Genomic DNA, 20,237 nt, shown 5'->3' on the forward strand with positions numbered 1-20,237 from the left:
AGAAGGATGTTGAAAGTGGAAGAACGCATGGAGGAGGGAGGAAGTGAGCATGTGTGTGTCTGTGTGCGAGGCGGTGGTGGTGGTGGTGTTGGATCAGAGGGAATCTGTGCTCAGCCTGGCACATGCACCACTTCAGAAACACACATGTACACATGGAAGCACACACACACATTGTACTGTGACCCACTATTAGGGATACCTATTAACAATCTGAGCATACAGTAAAAAGCCAGTATGCCTGGAGATAACAGGTGGAGATGACAAGCAATAAATTCACACAGGCATAAAAATACAAAGAAAACTGCTGTGATGTTGAACATATGTTGGAGTTAAACGGCCCCTTAATGTTCCATTATTCTCTCTTTCTACAGGAGACAACATTATGTCAACTTTAAGTCCTTTTTTTCTTCAAAAGCAGAGAGTTAACTGGCTTTTAATATTGTTTCATATTTACGTTTTTTACACAGTAGACAGTACAGTGGACAGTGGAAGCTCTCATGGATTGAACTCAGAGCCCTACCTAACCCTGCACATACATGCTAAAATTTGGCAATTTTATGTTTCATTGTTCATGCGAAATTACCTTACAGAACATGATTTCAAGGACCACTTCTCTTCTGAAGTGTGCAACTCCTCCGCCCTTATGACATTCACAACAACCCTCAGGTCTAAAAGAACTACTTTGTCCAAGAGTTACTCAACAGGGGTGTAGTGGTACCTTCAGAAGCGGGGGAGCACAGTTGCATATTGTTGCTCTATTTAGGGTAGATGGATACCCTATGCTTAAATCAATATTTAAGAAAATATGCACTGACTCATGCATGTACGCTACGCCTACCACATACAGAACAATGGACCTTTGAATTCTCTTGTTTCTAAATTTATTTTCAGTCATCAGTTTTTGTTTTTTTGGTGTGTTGCTGTTGTTTAGTAGATATTTTTTTATGAACAATAGCTGGGCGAGGCTAACAGCGGTGAAAAACACACTGTGTATCCTGTGACTTCTTCACCAGTGTTTCACTAGCTCAATGCTTTTAATGTGAAGTGGCAGCAGTAGGAAATTGCATCAGCAGTTTCTTAATACAGCTCTAGTATGTTTTTTTCTTTTTGACGTGATATCGAAAGGGGTATCGAGTATAATTTTTTAAATATTAGTATGCATGCATTTCCTGTGAAATCCTCATGCGTGGGTACGCAATAGGGCTGCACAATTAATCAAAATATTATCAAAATCGCAATATGGCCAAATGCAATAACCAAATTTCAGAAGCTGCAATTTTGCAAAGATAAACTATGTGACAAAACAACATTATAATGAAGTACTGTTGTGCCGAAGAGATGCCCTGGCCTACAAATGTTGTTCTCCAGATGTAAGAAAACATGTTTGTTTGGTACAGACCCCAACAAATGTCATATCATCATGATTTAATAATTTAATAGTTTTCTTCAGTGAAAACAGTGAAAATGAAAATTCTCATACAAAAATTATCATTCTCCACTAATCGTGAATTACATCAGAATTGTAATATCTGTAAAACTAATCACAATATGATTTTTTTTTCCCATATCGTGCAGCCTTAGTACACAATTGGAAGGACTATAACTTTAAAAAGTTTTATTCTTGCAGTAACCACTCTGCAACACCTACATTAACTTCACTCAACTAGACCTCCCTGATGCTCAGCTGAACATAGGGCTGAACCCTTAATTGAGGAAAAAAACATCTCCAGACCAGAAGAGGCTGCCATTTCTTTTTGAAATGTGTTTTAGAAAGTTTCCTTAACTTTGTATCAAGATTTTCCAGTGTTGTGCAGAATCACTACAAGCTCTAAATCAAGCTGTGGGATGCAGAAATTGTTTGTTTAACTCAACCTGGGCAACTTCTTCCTCTGCATTTCATTTTGAACCCTCCACAATGTTTGAAGATATTAAAGAAGGTGGTAAAGAAATTCAGCAGGCACAGCTCTGTCCGCAAAAATCTGAGTCAGGTACATTCAACAAAGTCAATAATATAACAAATATAAATAAATCATAACTTTGGTTTTTTGTCAATATCACAGTGCATCAAATCCTTGAGGAGCATTTGCATTAATACATACACACACTGCATGTGTGTCATATGTACACACACGCACACACACACACCTGGGGCTGAACAGGGAACAGATTGTCTCCTTCCATCTCTGAGTCATCACATCACGGCCTGCAGCTCCTCCGGCTGAGTTCGCACTGTTCTGCTGAAACTGACTGAAGTCAACTGAGCCAAGCTAGATCGGACCGGGTGGACCAGTCTGAACTATACTGGACTGGACTGGACTGGACTGGGGTTAACTAGCCCAGCAAAGAATTATAATCCAGTTTAACCAGTGCGTTTATATTGTGTGTGTATTTCAGTGATGCTACATGTGTGTAAGTGGGAGCCCTGGGAGGAAGAAGGCTTTGAGAGTTAAGTGGTGTATTCCTGTTTCTCTCGCTCTCACACGCCACCACACACACATACACATGCACATGCACATGCACATACACACACACACGCGCACACACACACACACTACAGAAGTGGCACCAAAAGGCTATTTGAGCCATGAGAGCTGTAGGGGATTTTCCTCTTGTCTAAACTCACTCCATCATTGTCAAAGAAATTCTCCTGTAGATACAAACACACACAACACACTTTGCACATTAAGCATACAATGCCACACAAATATGGAGTGTGTAAATGTCCAAAGTCTTGCAGAAAATGTTGAACTATTACTATTCAATGTAAACCATCATCAAATGCTTTTTCTTCATCTTCACCTTAAAATAAATATCCAGAATAAAGTGCTTTTGGAACCACAGTGCTACCACCTGTGGTTCCAGAATCACTCACACAGACACACACACTCCAGACTTGTACCCATGCAAAGTATGGGTACAGGAAGAGTACTTCTATTCCTTCTATTCTCAAGTGTGCATTGACGTGATAGTGAGCAGCTGTAAAGAAAGAGTTTCACCTCAGGGATCAATAAAGCATTTCTGATTCTGATTCTGATTCTGAAGACACATACATATACCTCACACACTCACATGCAAAATGCCCCACTTCACATCACAAAACCAAGTTATTGAGAAAACACACAAACACACAACATCTTTTCCTCATACACAAGGCCCAAAAAAACTCACAATCTTCAGTGATTGTGTTTACAACTATGACAGAGGTGCGGGCAGCTTGAATGGCAGAGGCGACAGGGGCCAATTTTAACAACGTACACAATACACTACATTACAGCCGTGCTTCCCCGTCTTGCCGCAACAGAACATTCACTTATCTATATGATAATAGGAGGGCGCAGAGCTCAATGTGACAACAAGGGAGAGACGCAGCACAATGCTGAGCGGCGCCTGCAGACAGAGTGATCCCAGATGTAATCTGCTCCGAAGAGAACAAGAGGGAGAGGAAAGAGAAAGGAAGAGGGAGATACTCGTCTTTATGTGCGACACAATTTGGAGTTGGATGGATTGACAATGAAGCTGTCAACAACAAAGTGCAAACAACAGCCTATTGTTAGGGAAGATATCTTTGGAGGAGATACTGATGCTGAAAGGGGATGAAATACAGCAAACAGTGTGATACAGGAAAGTACTGACAGCCTTTACAATCGCAGCTGGTGAGTGTAAGTGGAGTATGATTGTAGACTTGACGCAGTTTGGATGAATCACAGTTTTTCTCTCTAATGTTTAATGTATGTTTTGAACAATGGGACCTACTCTTCGTGAAGCAAAAAGTAGCAAAATTATGTAAAAGTGGATGGTTGCACCTGCTGTGTGTGGGTTTTCATGTCTGTGTGTGCAAGCTTGAATGTGTATGTACAACAAGCCTGTCTATTGAGCTTTAATAGAATAGTTCAACATTTTGTGAAGTACACTTATTTTCTTTCTTTTTGAGAGTGAGATGGAAAATCAATATCAATCTAATGTCTGTGCATGATATACAGAGCTGGAGTCTAGACATGTTTAGCTTAGCTTAGCATAAAGACAGAGAGCAGAGGGAAACAGCGATCCTGGCTATGTCCAAAGTTCAAAAATGTGCCTACCAACACCTTTAAAACTGACTAATTAAGATGTGGTACGTGTTCATATAAACAAAAATTTAAAAAACGACGATTTGTGGTTTCAAGGCGAGTTACATGCTTTAACTATTTGCAATGACTCTGCGCAGCTTTACAAGGTCTTGCTGACACAGCGGAGTTGCTTGGTTTAGTTAGTATCATCCTGCCTGTACAGAGACCAAAATAATCACAAATTGGCGTTGTTCACAACGTTGTACAGATAATGCCGAGATCAGACTACACAATATTTTTGTATTTTAAGATGGTCACTATGTCAGATTAAGCAGTCGTAGAGTCCTAAATTCTTGCCGTGACTTGGCTGAGAGACATGGCAGACTACACATTGGACCTCAACCTACTTGATGTATGTGATGTACAAAGGTGATAGAGAAGGAGGGTATGGAAGCAAATAAGGGTCATTAATATTTTGAGTTTGTGAAATAATGCTGACTAATAATTTCACAGCCTGCAGTTGTATATCACCTTTTGTGTGCATGTGAAAAATAAAATGCATGTGCACATCTAAATGTGTGAATTTGTAAAAAAAAAAAAAAATCTCACAAATTCAAGTTTGTGAATGGGAAGTTTTGCAGCTGTTGAAATATTTAGTGAATGTGTGAAAAAGTTTTGGGCACACAGATATAATTTGCACATATATAAAAAATGTTTTGTAGCTGTAGAAATATTTTGAACATGTGTAATTAAAATGTGTGCAGGAATATTTTCTACAGTAAGGTTTCACAAGTCTGAGATGGGCACACAAATTTCCGATATGTGTATGTGACACTGAAGTTACAAGTTCAATTAAATTTTATTTATATAACGCCAATTCATAACAGAAGTTATCTCATATATATATATATATATTTATATATATATATTTACAGAGACCTAACAAATCCCACCATGAGCAAGCACTTGGCGACAGTGGCAAGAAAAAACGTCCTTTAAGAGGCTGAAACCTCGGACAGAACCAGACTCAATGGTGGGCGGCCATCCGCCGATGCCGTGTTAGGTTTTGAGAGAGAAAGAGAGAGAGAGAGAGAGGGAGTTACAAGTTACTGTACATGCTACGAGTTACAAGCACGAATTTTGAGTCTGTTTTTACACCTCAGCTGACTAGCCAATCAGCACGTTGCCCACTGACTAGCCAATCAGAGGAAGTCAAATTGTCCAATCAGGGGGCAAAAGGTTCTAGAATGTTCTGGTTACTGACCACTATGCTAGCTTTGCCAGCCGGCAAGCCCGCCAGTCATGCTCATGTGAGCTTTTGCTTCTGCATTTCACATTAACTTAGTTTCAGTAGATGCAACAAGCAGGAACAAAAACGTGAGCTGCCGTGACTGAGTCACTCACTCAGCGAGTCAGTTTAGTCTCTCCCAGCTCCAGACAGCTCACAGTGGGGTCTGTGAGTGTGACTGGCTGGCTGGCTAGCGACGGCCGCAGGCACTAGCTTGCTGTTACGCCAGTTTGGGGAGCTTCTCTCTGCTGTTTTGGTGCGGGAGAGACTTGAATCGCTGTCAAACCACCCCACAAGAGAACAAGACAGATAACCAGGTTAATTTTTATTAATTTTATAATGGACATTTGTGTTGTGATATTTAAACCATCCAGCTGCTGCATCAGTTCTCCTCCACTACAACACACTCCATGGGAAAAAACGAGTAATTGTCATGCTCAAAGTTCATTTTTGGAATTTACCAAACACCATGTCAGGTCGGACCATTATCGGGCTGATATTATGTAGTCTGATCCCGGCATTAAACAAACAAGATACATTATGCTAAAAAAAAGCTTAGAGGTGTTGGTGGGTGTGAAACTGTTGCTAGCTGTTTCCCCCTGCCTCCAGAACTAAGCTAGACTAAACAAGTCCTGACGTCCAAACTCCAGCTCGGATCATCCTCCAGTTCCAAGCGTGTAGGAGAAACTACGGTGGCCGCGAAACAAAAAATGTGAAAGGCCCAAACTAGAGCCAGTGATTGATTTGTTTCTGGGCTACTGTAGAAACATGGCGGTGCAACATGGCAGGCTCCGTGGAAGGGGACCCTGTAAATAAGGTAATGAAAACACAACGATTCTTATTTTCATGTGATTATACACTAATGAAAACATACTATACATATTATATTCCATTTCTGCCAATAGCTCCTCCTAAATGTTACACACTGGACCTTAAAAGCTGATTCAGGTTGATCTGCTCATCTCAGCATATTACCCAAAATATTGACCTTTTCCGTCAAAGCTGGCTTGCCCATCACAGGACAATAAAACACAATAATCAGAGAAAGAAAGAAAGAGCAAGAGAAGTACAGAAGAAATCACAAAGGAATTACAGTTTCTCTTGGCTCATATGATCTATTATTAATCCAATTTTGCACGGACCCTTACATTGTTGGGGGGGAGAAAAATCACATTGAGCAAATTAATGAGGTAAACGTAATGATCTGAGATGATCAAAGGATATCAGTGTTGGGCAAAGTATAGCCACCAATTAGTAAAACAAGCGCAGGAAAGGGACTAAAATATGCACCACCGCGCCTGATGAAAAGACAGGGTCAGAGAGAATGGACTAATTTCACAAACGACGTGCACCAAGATAGGCCGACGTGTGTGTGTGTGTGTGTGTGTGTGTGTGTGTGTGTGTGTGTGTGTGTGTGTGTGTGTGTTCGAGGAAGAAGGGGGGGTGTATGCAGGTCATGTTTAGAGTCCCCCTGGGTCTATGAGCAGAGAGAATCAGGGAGGTCCCATAAGAGCAGCAGGAGAGGATCTGGCTTTACTTTGATAACAATAATAAGGTATTTCCCTCTCTCTCTCTCTCTCTCTCTCTCTCTCTCTCTCTCTCTCTCTCTCCCTCCCTCTCCCTGTCTCCTTTTTTTATCCCGCTTTGGCACAATGAGCACTGCCGCTCTCGTTTGATCCATGAAAGAAGCTTGTTATGTTTTTTTGAAGAGTTTGATGCACAAAGGAAAAGGGGAAAAAAAGTTTGGAAATAGGCTGCCTCTGTCCGATTTGGACTTTGGTTCATTAAGAAGGCCTCAAGGGGTGTACTTCTTTTTGTCGGTTCTTGTTTTGTTATTTTTTGTTTTTTGGGATCTTTTTTTGTTTGTTTTAAGGGCTGGGAGCTGCTTGACCCACTGATTGGGTACAAGGTTCCATGGTGTCTGCATTTGTGTTCACTAAAATGGTATGTTATATTATTATTATATACCACTGGAATGTTAAATCATTCTACTGACCCTTTAATATCCTCAAGCCCATGAAGATGAAAAAATCTCATCTCAAAAATGTAAAATAATGACATCTCTGAAATCATGAGGCAGCAGTTCACTTTCGCTTTGTGCCTGAAAATGCCTGCCCCCCAGTGTTACACCGAAATCTGTGACGTGTCAGATTCTGTGAAGCTACAGGATCAACTACAGCAAAAAGAGAGAGGCTGACCAAATATTTACAGGTGAGGTGTTAGTGATCTATAAACAGACCTACAAACTACTGGCCACCAGTCTCTGCTCTCACAGCTATCAAAGTTTGTGATCTTATCTAAATTCTACGGAGGCACCAGCTGTCAAAATACAGCATGTGACCATGACAGAAACATTTGCTTGGCAGCATAGCTGAAACTCACAGAATTTGGCGTAAGCAAGCGTTGAGGCCGAAAAACAGCCTTGCATTAAAACAACGCAACAAGCTGCGCTGGTGGAGGTAACGATCAGACATCAAATATGATCCAGGAAGTCCAGTTTGAGAAAAGGATCCATTAGTTTGAAGGATTATCAAACGTTAAAACACTGCACAGTGGTTTTTAATACTCTAAGACAGGATTTTACTACTCTGGAAGCAATTATTTAATCTTTCATCGCAACGATCATGAGGTAAGCAGTAGAAATACCGCATTCAAATAACAAAGTAATCTGTGTTGTTTGCTTGCTGGTATTTGATTGGCCACCACATCGTCTTGGCAGATGACACTGAGCTGCAGTCCTGCAAAAGTTGAGCCAGGTTCACCTATTTCAGCCAGACGACCCTGCTTCTTTTTCTTTTTTTTTACGTGTGGCGAAAGTTGGTCTGAACACATAAACAGCCCCTCTGGTATATTTTGGGTTGGGTTACTGATGCAACTTTATTGACTAGAAGTACAAAGACAGACCATTGTGAACTTCTCCAGAGCTCCAGGAGCTTGAGGAACTGAAGATCAGAGCACATGAGATGAAATTAATAAAATCTCAATATCACATTAAAACATACTGTAGGTGTCGCTGACTTTTGCATTGTACCATATTTTATGTAAAGGTAAAATACCGTTAGTTTGCTATCTGGAATGGGTGATAAAGTTTCATGCTCAGCCTTTCACACTGCAGACAGGATAAGCCTATAAATAGTTTGCAACATTAAGTAAACAATTCATTCATTCTAGGGCAGCAACTAACTAATTATTTTCATAAGCGATTAATCTGTCGATGATTTTCTCAATTAATCGATTAGTTGTTTGTCCTATAAAATGTCAGAAAATGGTGAAAAATGTCAATCAGTGTTTCCTAAAGTCCAAGATGACGTCCTCAAATGTCTTGTTTTGTCCACAACCCAAAGATATTCAGGTTACTGTCATCGAGGAGTAAAGAAACCAGAAAATATTCACATTTAAGAAGCTGGAATCAGAGAATTGTGACTTTTCTTTCCTTAATTATTTAATTAATAATTACTCAAACCAATTGATCAATTGTCAAATTAGTTGGCGATTAATTTAATAGTTGACATCTAATCAATTAATCGATAATGCAGCTCTAATTCATTCACATTCATTCATTCAACAATGGTTTTATTTATAGTACAGTCACCATTGAGTTGTGTTCCCAGGCCGGCTAAATGCAAACCATATTTATGTGCAATAAAAGTGATGTATTACAGGTGTGCATTACACACTGTGTAAAACCTCAATATGGTTACACACAACTTCAATAACTGTTAGATATGTTTTGTTTTCTGAGATTCTGACATATTAGATTACTCATTTACAATATGTTTTCCCAATATATATTACTTTTTGCAGAAAGCTTAGCACCTGATAAAGTAATTGTTAATCATAATCTTGGTGTGGATCAACAAACCTGTCTAGCTTTCTACCTCAAGATAATGTTAAATATTAAATCCAGATTAAATCCAGATCTCTACCTCTTCAACATGGGACACCTTCACACTACATTACAAATGCCAGCTAGCAAAGACCAAAGCTCATACTAAGCTCATAGAGACTTCAGTGTTATGTCACACTTTACACACAAGTCTCCTGACTCTTCTCCCCTCCTCTCCTTTTCTCCTTCAACTATTCATCCCTACCAGCGTCTTCTCATCCTGCAACATATACTGTAGTTCATCTGTAACAGTTTCATTCTCTATTTTTAAGGAGATTTGCCGTCTTTAAAGTCAAATATTGTAACAGCTCACTTACTAAAAGCCTCCACGGGGAATGAAAGCACGCAGCACATCTCACAATTTAATAACAATGGATCACTTTGCCCTTACAAAGCAGAGGAGACATAGGAGGAGGTGGGGAAGAGGAGAAGAAGAGAGAGGGGGAAAGTTAACGGTTCCTTTTGATGAATTTTAATCCTGACTTTGAAAAAAAAAGACAACGGAGAGGAGGGGGTTGGTATTTTGGTTTCATTCTAATTTTTTATTCCTGCTTTGTGTATTCTCCTAAGCCTCTGTATGACTATGTGTTGGAGGGAGACAATGTTAGGACAAGCCACTTAAGCCCATTAGTCTAATAATTCATACGTTTTGGCAGCGTACTCCTCAGCCTCGTCCAAAGTCTGCAGAGAGACACAGAGATATATAGATCATTAGATAGATGGATAGAGAGAGAGAGAGAGAGAGAGAGAGAGAGAGAGAGAGAGAGAGAGAAATAACAAAATAGGGATACAGAATACAAAGGAGAGAGAAAGACAAGGAGACTCAAGGTACAAAGTGTGTGCTTAAGTAGGCACTTAAGCTTTTACGAAGTACAGTGATGAGGTGAATCCAGGTAAAACTTATATTTATACCAATCACTTAACAAATGAGGATTAAATAAATGCAACTCAATATCATAAATATCAAGAAAATTGTCCCTAATATTTTAAAAGTCAAGACACTGAAGAGAGGATACTGTCTCTATTTGCAATATGGAGTGTTTCGTATGGAATCGTATACTGGACTATGGATTTCTGTTTTCATTTTCATTTTCAAATTGTTAGAAATGTTCATTTTCATTTAGACCCAAAAAGAGCATGGTGACATGTAAATTAAATGCAATAGACTGGGGGAAAATTAGACTATTGCATTTTCATTTTATTTTTTACTCAAATGACACATGCAAAATTATAATGCTATTGTGGAATTATATTTTCATTTTCAAGTTTACATTATCATTTGGACATAGTCCAGTATATTTCCATCAACTGGACTGTTATTAAATGTCTAAAAATGTCACTTTAAAGTAAAGTGGTAAAAATCTTTCACAAAGTTAAAGGAACTCTGTGGAGTTTCTGCTGTGGAGCAATGTTTTGATGAGTGGGACCTAGGGCTGAAATGATTCCTTGAGTAACTCAAGTAACTCAATTACTAAAAATGATTTGCATTATTTTCAAAGCTTTGTTTAATCCACATAACTATATATAGCTTTGCATGGATGAATATTACTGTTGCACAACGCGCTTACAATGTGTGTTCAGAGACGGTTCAGAGCGTCTTGGGTGTGATTTGACAGCACGGATTACAAAAAGGAGGAAGAGAGAGAAAATAGCGAGGGGTGCAGAGAAGAGACAGGCCAAAGAAAGCGACACAAAGTGTCCACCAAAACTCTGTATAGCGTGTCTACTGTAAAACTGAACTAGCCTACCACAACAGCATGACGTCTATGCTTCAGCATCTCAGCAGAAAGCGTAACGTTACAGTCTATGCATCCAGTCCACAGAGCAGACCCGACGCAAGGTATATGAAGGCTAGTAAAGAATGTAGGCTACGTTAATTATGGCTATATGTAATGGCTAGTTAACAACATAAATCAATATGGTGGCTAGTAATGATGTCCCTAAGTTAGCTAGGTTTTGTTCAAGATATTAACCACAGAAAATAAAATTCTGCAGTCAATTTGTGAAAGCCTGAACTTCATTCATGTTATTCATTATTATGATAGTCACAGTTCCTGTCCACTCGTTTTTGCCTCCTACAAATGCCACAAAGAAGACAGTAAAGGCTTACGTTATGCCTGAGCTGTAGTTAGGCTAGTTCTGAAACTTACTTATATACCTTTTTTAAAGCAAAAGGTGTTTTTGCATTTCAGAATTTTTTTCTTTAAAACCCAGAATGTAATATGGCACTTAAATGCACTAAATGGGTTTAGTATGGACAGATAACATTATTGTATGTAATTTAAGCAATGAAAATGTAGATTTTTCTAAAAAGCAAACCAATTAGTTGTTCATTTAAAAGAGACCTGTCTTATTTTCTCTTTTGCGTATTTACAATTGCTCTTCAATAACGCTCTTTAATAAAAGTATTTCTTATCCGATTACTTGATTAATCAATGGAATAATCGGTAGAATACTCGATTACTAAAATAATCGATAGCTGCCGCCCTAGTGGGACCACATTTTGTTTGTTTTTGTTTACACATTCCTGTTGCCAATACAACCACTGGAGGTACCTAAAGGAATCGGTATGCTTCAGACGAACTGCATGTCGGATTGTTGAACAGCGTCATCATTGGAAGTGTGCAGAGAGACAAAAACATCCAAAAGCCACTTCTCAATTGTTTAGCAGGCTGATTTTGTAAGCCTATAAAATTATTCAACAAATGTGTTTTTGATCGTTGTTTATTGCACAATTTCTTTCACCAAAACAAACCACATTTCAAGTGTACTAATATCTCTGCAACACTGAAGAACTGTTCCAATTTTCCACTCAGCTGTGATATTTCATTACGCCATTAAGTCACACAAACATACCGTGATAGAGAGAGAGGAAGAGAGGGATATGCTCCAGCAAGCGGCCACATGTTGGGGAGTTTGTTTACTGCTTCCTATCTTGTACGAGATCAACACCCCGGTAAAGTACTGACACTCAAACACACACAGCTTTCTCACCTGAGCCCTCCCCTAGTATATGTGTGTGTGTGTGTGTGTGTGTGTGAGAGAGAGAGAGAGAGAGAGAGAGAGAGAGAGAGAGAGAGAGAGAGAGAGAGAGAGAGAGAGTACCTCATCAATCGCATTGGCAAAATATCATTCAGAGACTGACAGATGTCTTTCTCTGTCTCTGACTCTTAACTGCATCTAACAGTGTGTGCCTCAAGACTTACGCAAACTCACTACAACACACACAAACACATTCAAGCACAGAGTGTTTGTGTGTGTATTTCTGTGTACAGTACATGTTTGAGTTTTCATCTGTCTAAAACAGAGCGGAAACCAATCCCTGATGCTTCAGACCGATAACAATATCCACTCCTGCCAAGCAGCGGCAACTGATACTGTATGACTGTAAACAGCAGACACACTTCACATTCAGTGCAGATGCAATATGACTCAGCAATGACTGCAATTTGCTCTTCAAATAAATTGAGCAGGAAGGTTGTAGGAAATTGAACTTTGAATAGCACGGAAAAGAATAGGTCTAAATAAAATCCATAGCTATGAGTGCAATATGTCAGAAATCAAAGTAAAGTTACTTGATCTTTCCCATTTGTCACTGTATAAATTAAATTTCTCTAATGGGGAAACATGATTTTACCTCAATAATGTTCTGTAGGTCAGGTCAGCCCTTACTGATGGTCTAAGACAACACTGCTCAATAAAAAGAAAGGTTCAGTAGTTTGTTTTAGTAGTGAAAATGTAGATCACAACCACACAGGAGCAGAGTTTCTGCACCAACAGGACACATTTTTACGGTGAAGTATCTTCAGCTTTTAACAACTTCGACTTAGGCATCTACGATTCCCCAAATCGTCAATGAACAAGGAGAGCAAAGTTTGTCTCTAAACGCTTAATGAGCAAGGCACACGGCTCAAGGAAGTTCCCGCGGCCAAAGTCACACAGGCATACACTTATACGCACAGTGCTCGAGCCATAAAGGCAGCCATTAGCTGGCAGGATGTCGAGACATGTAAGGCTTGTTAGAAAGGAAACGCCAGGAGAGTTTGACACATACACACACAAAGGATGTGAACTGAATGACTATCAGATGGCATTTTAGGAGGGAGACAACATATGTGATATATATATATATATATAAGATATATAAGATATTTAACACTTTTCCTCAAAGGAAGACATACACATCTTTGTTATATTGGAAGAGTATGACTCTGATGTTTACATTTACTAATTAGCAATTACCACAAAGTACAGATGAGGCTGATGGGAACATTTGTTCATAAACCAGTAAAGTATGGCACAAATTAAAATCTTGACCTGATGATGACACTAGATGAAAGGTCAGGAGATTGAGTTTAAAATTAAAATTCATCCACTGGGCACAATGACTGTCTGTACAAAATCTTGTGACAATCCATCTGGCAGATGCTGAGATATTTCACTAAATAAGTACAAACTTTGACCTGCTGGTGGTGCTAGAAGAAAAGTCAGAGGATCATCAAAGTCATTGGAATGTATCCTCTAGGGAGCTTGAATATATGTAGGAAAGCATTTCATTTTTCCATCCAATAGTTGTCACCATATTTCACTGTGAAACACAAATGTCAACCCTAATGGAGAGAGAGGAAAAGTCAGGGCATCACAAAAAGCAATAGGATTCATGCTCTGGGAACCATGGATGTCTGTACAAAATTTCATGGCATCCAATGGCATCCAATAATTGTTGAGATATTGCAGTCAAGACCTAAGTGGTAGATCGATCAACAGACTGACCAACAGGTAAGCGATGAATTGCCGTTATTCGTGGGGTAAAGGAATGTGTGTTTGTGTGTTTGAGCGCTGGTACTTGACAGATCATTTTAAAAAGCAGAAATTCCCATTTCATCTGTTCCAACCAGTCCAAAATGTAATAAAGCCTTGGCAATAAAATTCAAATGATAACCAGCCTTAAAAATAAACACTGTCATTTGTCACAACTTTTGTTTTTCATCTTTTTGTTCCATCTTGGTATAAAATTTAAATCCTTATGGACACTTTCATCTGTCAAATTGTGATTTTTTTCACTTAAGCGCACGGCACTCTAAAGGTGTGCGCACAAAATGTGTATGCCACGCATGCCACGCACATTCCCCAGACTTTGCCACCTTTGTCTCCAAAAAATCCAGGGAAAATCCTGAAATCATCATGGATAATACTAAACAACAGGCCACATCTTGTACAGTACAATTCAAAAAACTGGTCTCTAAGCACATGAACAATCACAAAGGCCTGCCAAAAAAGTAAACCAAATTCTGCTTAGGACCGTCCCTGATACTGTAATGAAGCCAATTTAGATACTTTACAAAATCTTTACAGTCCACTTATATGGGTTTTACCAGAATTACATGTCTACCATGTATGTTCTGAGTTAAAATTTAGGGAACAAAACATCACCTGGCTGTCATGGTTGAATCTCAGGATCTTTTCTGAAAAAAAGACTATATTTTTTTCTGCCAACAGTCATTCCGTGAGATTACTGAGTGTATCCTATTTTGTCACAGCTTAACAAAGCAACAATTGTAGTGATGGTACAATAAAAATCAGATTCAAGGACTGCCAAGGAATTCATTTTGTACTGGATACAAAATTTAGACTAACAGCAAAACCAAACAACAAAATTTGTTTATTTTCAAGGGCTGAAGGAATGGAAACCTGTGGCTTGCTGGAAGATGAGAAATCAATCTAAAAAAGTGTAAAGTGCACAATCCTACTGAATATCTTCAACACATTCTTTACAAATACAAGTTGCATGTTTGAATAATCCTCATTCAAACTTCAGAATTTAATTTTAAATTCTTGTTAAGATACCAGTGTTTCCAAAGATAACAAATATGATAAAGTGTTGGAACAGGTAGATACAGATGAACAGTATATGTGACACAGTCAAACAGTAACTTTAAAGCTACTTAATGGTCTAACACGTGCAGAACTTCTATGATAGTCCTTAAAAAAGTTTCTTTTAAATTCACTAATGGTAATGGTAATACTACCAAAGACACACAGTTAAATCCACATAGGGATACTGTAGCAACTTCAATGAATACCACAGACAAACAAAAAAGTTCCTATATGAATATTAAAGCAACATTCATGTCATGTCTCACAGAGAACTACCTCTCTACTACCTCTCCTTCTCTCCCTCTCTCTCCTCTACTCATCTACCAGCTCTCTCTTGCTTTTCGGGAGGCAGGGTGGTGATTGGCGGAAAAAAAGCCTCCCTCAATCCAATCCCTAATCCCCAGCAGGCTTTAAAACATATGAATGGAGGAGGACCGGCAGCAGCGGCTGTCTCGCTGTCCTGTTCTGAGCGTTTTTTCTCTTTCCTGCAGCAGCGGCAGTGGTGACAGAGGGAGAGGAGAGGAGCTGGTGCACGGGAAAAGCAGAAAAAAGCTCTCAGCCACGACTGCCTGCCCTGCTCTGTGCGCTCTGCGCCTTGGAGAGCCGAGTCACACTGCCAATGCACCCTTGTTGCCGTCGCTTCCACAACTTGTGTATGGTGTGAGGTATTTCTATCTCTGTTACGACTTACCAGATGCTGCGTTGTTGAGGAGACTGTCTTTCCTGTGACTCTGTCTCTATCTGTCTCTCCCAGGGAAAGGCAGAGAGGTGATGGAGGTCGGGGAGGCTGTCGCTGCTGCTGGTGACGGTGGTTTGGGTGCTCACATTGATTTGTGTCACTTCTCTGTCTCTCTCGCCACTCCACCTCTTTCCCACTCTCTCTCTTCCCTTCACTTCACATTACACACACATGCATGCACGCACACACACACACACACACACACAGACACACACACATACACACCAAGGTTTGGGCAAATTGCACAAGGAAGAGGCACCAAGGGGAGGAGACGTCAATTTGTTTCCTCTCTAGGATAGGGACTGCCACCGAGCCAAAACAGCCACCAACAGCCACAGCAGGGCCACCCAGCATCTCCAAACTCCCAAAAACTCAAAACAATTGTCAATTTCGACCACATAATGTATTGAAAAACTACACTTGTTCTTTAAAATACATCGGAGAATTCATTAGCATCCCAAGAATTAAAGATTACAATCTGGAGTGGTCCAACAGGCTCTGTGGGTTTTAGAATACAGTTGAGCAGCCATATTGGTCAGAGCTAATTTTGCAAACAGGATTGAAAACATAGTGGGCGGATGTGCCCTGAAGCAAGATGCAGTTGTATACTGTCAGGATGTATAACTTTTAATGTGTCAGTCTCGGGAGCTGTTATGCATTTCAACTCCACACAAAGCTTTATTATCCATTTAACATAGCTGCTTGAGCAAGCCTAGTTTCTGCTTGCCACAGTGCTAGGCTCGACTGAGTGACTAGCAGATTAGCAAACAAGCTAGCCATTGCACCTTGTTACCTTGTAGTTGGTGGTCTTACTGAAGCACTAATCAATATTTGTATATTAACAAAGGATGAAATGAATATGTGTAATGTGAAAGGGGTCACCTGTAGTAACAAACCTACAGATGAATATCACCTGACTCTGCAGGACTCCTCAACTCAACGAGGCATTTTAGCATCTTTCAGTTCATTGTTTTGGTTTTACGGCCCACAACTTAACTCTTGTGGTTTAATTTCACTGTTCTCATCAGCCCCAGGAGCTGTTTTCATAGAAAAAGCTCTTATAAACTCACTGTACGCTACCTGCCCAGTAACAAACAGTAGACAAAAAAAGTTAACGGCTAGCTGGTACTGGAACATAGTGGAGTATTTAGCAGCTAAATAGCTAAATAATTGGTTTTTTTTTCTCAGGAGTTGGTGGAAACAAAAAGGAGAGTAAATACTGGGATTACATTCCCTATGTGGCCTGAGACTCCAAATTAATGATAATATTGCTCTATGTCTGCTGGATGTGTAAAAAGGCAACTGTTTGCTAACAGTTTATAAGGTGATAATATGTTAATATTGTCTTTACAGCTTGTTCCACTACCACCTAATGGCCAAACAAAATCCATTCATGCTACTTTAAGCAGATAGGCATTAGAATTGCCATCTATCACATACAGTAGCTAGCATAAATCTTTTTGCTAATTTCTCATATTTTTCGGCAACAAGCAAAGTTGAAACTTCTGCTAGCTAGTGGAGGATGCTGCCATAAGACAACTTGATTTGTCGCAGCTTGTACTTTTAGTTATTAGTACAACTGCTATTTGAAGGTAAATGACTGGTAAAAAAAAGAAGTTAGGGTGAGTTAGCCTACTTAATTTGCAGTCATGATACATGTATATGCTAGCTTTTGCCCACTTTTCACATAGTAAGTATATGTGCCTTTTTTTGGGAGGGGGGGGGGTTATATATAGCGTTTGGTGCAAAAATTGTGCTTTGAATCTGCTGACAAAAAGTTGACAACTCATTGTCAATTTATTGTGAAAGCAGGAGGTCAGAAAAGCCAAAGCCTGTTTGTGGTTAACTGCTTTTCACACACATCTATTACATCTAGCATATTAAAAGCTTAGCTTTATTTTTTGAATACGAAACACTTACCCCTCCGTAGGCATGGCTGTGAAAGGTAAAAAAAAAAAAAAGAAAAAAAAGCTCCTGTCAAGCTCGTGGAGACTGACTGCTTGTTTTGCGCAGATTAGAGTGCCCGCCTCCTGCTTCTCCATTGGGCTGTACCGCTCTCTCCTAGCTCACTCATTGGCTGACCTAGCTGCACTTCATATAAACAAAATGAACATGCCTGAGTAGAAATTTGAAATGAATTTACCTAAATCTATTTAGTGAAGATAAAGACAAATACAAATGAATTTTAATCAGGTGGTTATCACTAGCTGCTATAAGCCTGGTGTGTTTATACAGGAAGTTACTTTTTTTAGTCATGTGCCTGAAAATCATTCTGTAAGCTACAGTTTAGACCGACAAAGGAGACTCAGGAGTGGATGGGCTGTCCCCACAATCTTGAACATATACAGACAGCTGACAAACTGAAAACCTAAACAAATGAGTGGAGAAATATAACAAATGCAGGTGTCTTTGTACAAGAGACAAAAAATCACTGACTAGTTTGATGCAGTGCTTGAAGTGGAATAAAACCAAATACAATATCCTATCCTATCTGGTCCTGAACTAGACCCAATATTGTGCCTCAACAGCCACCTATCATGGCTTGTTTGAGCAGGAAACAGACCCATCGACTTCACCAACATTTAGAATAACTACACCACGAGTGCCTATATATTCACAAGACAGTGCTCTCCACCGCCATCATCTAAACATTAAATCAGGGGCTATCTTTTGGAAGAGGCATAACAAAGCGAGGAACAAGGTCTACTCATTGTCCTTATATTAAATCTCTTGAAGTTTTTAAGGGTTCTACCAGCCAGCAGCAACAATCCACTAACACATTTTTCTTGCATTTTTGTTAAATCAATAGCAAAAGTCTACTGAAAAACAGGTATGTTTTTGATCTGCCCTCCTCAGTGCGTGTTCACACATCCGAGACAAACATTTGTGTCGGTAGATTATTGCTATTGATTTAATAAAAAGAAAAATTCAAAAAGACAATTTGTGAGTGCGCACCCTACTTATTTGTGAGTTCCAGACACTTGTAGAGGGAGCGCTGAAGCTATTGCAGACGTCATGGTGGCCAAATCTGTACTAAGACACTTTATGTTGGTTTTTCTTGTATTTATCTGAAATGATCTTATATTCAAGAATAGACAGTCAGTAGCATATGTATGTGTACATTGGTGTTTGCCTTATCACAGTCACCAGCTACAGGTCATTGTTTACCAAGCTTTTTATTTACTACTACATCACTGTTTCACTCAACCTTATGAAATGATTCACTCTATGCCTCACTCACTGTACCTCTCTCTCTCTCTATCCATGTATGCTTACTTGTTTCTAATGAGCGTTTTGCTGCCCACTGTACCTTGTAAATGCCACAGTATGCCTGTGCAGTGGAGAAAAAGGGCTCAGGGGCAATCAGCAAAAGCGTGAGGGCAGAGCGGATGCGCTTCAAAGCCTGTCAAAACTATATTATATGGTTGATCCCTGTCCAATTCACTTTCACAGTTCAATAATTACTGTACGTTGGAGAAAACAAAGGCACTCATTGGTGTCTCCTTGTTCTGACGTTAGCTCACACAAGAGGCTTTGTATTTGTGTGTGTGTGTGTGTGTGCGTTGGTGTGCAAACGAGGGAACATCTAAATAGAGTGACCACATAGGTCAGGTTTGACACATTTTATTATTCATTCACTGTCCTCAGCTGCACTTAGCTCATCAGTACACACACACACACACACGCACACACAACCTCCCCTAGGTGCGGCTTTTACTGCGCATATGCGCCTGGACGCTGCACAAATGTCATGAGCAATAACTGGGATGTCACTCCAAATTCACTCTCCTCTCTTCTGCGTTTAGCAGCTAGGTAGCTCAGGGAACAAGCGCTCTCTCTCTCTCTCTCTCTCTCTTTCTCTCTCTGTGTAGCTCACTCGCTCTCTCTTTCATCGTGTGTGAGTGTGTTTCTGTATGTGCCCTAACTTCTGAAAGTCTACCTCAAAAATGTCCCACCCAAAAGTACAATTCAATTCAATTCATTCAATTCTATTCAGCCACAGTAATCTGTATCATGACCACATGTCCTCTGGGAAGAGGGGGAAAAGCCCATCTGGTACAAACTGGTTTATTTCCCTCCTTAAGTCCAGGTCTGGTTGTTAAGGTGCATTCACAAATTTTACTTGGTGGGATTTTTAGGACTTCCAACATTTCAGTCACAGTATGAATCATTTAGTACATTTTATAGGTCTATTGTGAAATGCTGAATGTCTATTGACTTGATTTTTATCCATCATATGTCATTTTTTCACATCTTTCTTATCTCAAGGTATGTATGTATCTCATGTTTTGTGATTAAATGACTTTGTGAGTCTTTAGTGGCCATCAGATTGCAATAATCTTTGCACAGGTGAAGTTTTTTAGTTACTTTTTTCTGCACTCTGCTGTTTGACTCCCTGAT

General features: G+C 39.6%; 1 long non-coding RNA gene across 1 annotated transcript in view; it reads right to left on the bottom strand.

The window, feature by feature from the left end:
- The window catches only part of LOC122871212, a 28,703-nt gene extending 10,281 nt beyond the window's left edge, over positions 1 to 18,422 (bottom strand). The window contains exons 1-2 of the long non-coding RNA XR_006376821.1: positions 17,757 to 18,422; positions 15,789 to 15,990 (exon numbers count right to left, since the gene is read on the bottom strand). This is a non-coding gene — a long non-coding RNA (uncharacterized LOC122871212). The remainder of the gene's footprint in view (positions 1 to 15,788; positions 15,991 to 17,756) is intronic.
- Between the last annotated feature and the right edge of the window lie 1,815 nt (positions 18,423 to 20,237).

Source organism: Siniperca chuatsi, linkage group LG23, assembly GCF_020085105.1.
Source record: "Siniperca chuatsi isolate FFG_IHB_CAS linkage group LG23, ASM2008510v1, whole genome shotgun sequence".
NCBI lineage: Eukaryota > Metazoa > Chordata > Actinopteri > Centrarchiformes > Sinipercidae > Siniperca > Siniperca chuatsi.